Below are 1097 nucleotides of genomic sequence, written 5' to 3' on the forward strand. Positions count from 1 at the left end.
GCAGGAGGCTGACTTTCCTTGAAGTTTTCGCCTCAAATACCGCCATCACGCAAGTGTGCGTGGCATAGATGGAGATACCAAGGTATTCCATGACAAAACCAAATTTACACAATATCTTTCCACAAATCCAACCCTACAAAGCATAATAGATGGAAAACTCCAACAAAAGGAGGGAAACTGAGAGGAAGCTCCACTCCTGGGTGCTCTAACATACCCAGGGTCAGAGGTGAGGCAGACATAACATCTGTCCCATTACTGGGAGTAAGTGGGACCAGCAGGACCCAGGCACATAGGAACTCCATCAGCCAGTGGCTCTGGTTACTTCCAGTCTGTCTGGGTCAGTCCATGCCCTGAGCAGACCTTGGATGCAAGCTCTGCAGCCAGTCCCAAAACACTCAGAGGAAGCTCTACTCCCAGGCACTCTAACAAGCCCAAGGTCATAGGATCCCAGAATCACAGGATCACAGAGACAGCTTGACTCTGAGGAGTTCTAACACAACCAGAATCACAGGAAGGACAGACTCCAGTCAGATTTAGCATGGGCAGGTAGCACTAGAGATAACCAGATGATTCGGGGCAAGTGTAAGAATATAAGCAATACAAACCAAGGTTACTTGGCATCATCAGAACCAATACTCTCAACATAGCAAGGCCTAGATACACTATCACACTGGAAAATCAAGATTCAGATATAAAATTCACTTCTCATTATGATGATACAGGACTTTAAGAAAGACATAAATAGCACCCTCAAAGAAATACAGGAGAACACAGGTAAACAGCTAGAAGCTCTTCAAGAGGAAACATAAAAATCCCTTAAAGAACTACAGGAAAACACAATCAAACAGGTGAAGGAAATGAGCAAAACCATCCAGAATCTAAAAATGGAAATAGAAGCAATGAAGAAATCAGAAAGAGAGACAACCCTGGAGATAGAAAACCTAGGAAAGAAATCAGGAGTCATAAATGCAAGCATCACCAACAGACTACAAGAGATAAAAGAGAGAATCTCAGGGGTAGAAGACACCATAGAAAACATTGACATGACAGTCAAAGAAAATGCAAAAAGCAAAAAGCTCCTAACCCAAAACATCCAA

Source organism: Mastomys coucha, unplaced genomic scaffold (assembly GCF_008632895.1).
Source record: "Mastomys coucha isolate ucsf_1 unplaced genomic scaffold, UCSF_Mcou_1 pScaffold22, whole genome shotgun sequence".
NCBI classification, from domain to species: Eukaryota; Metazoa; Chordata; class Mammalia; order Rodentia; family Muridae; genus Mastomys; species Mastomys coucha.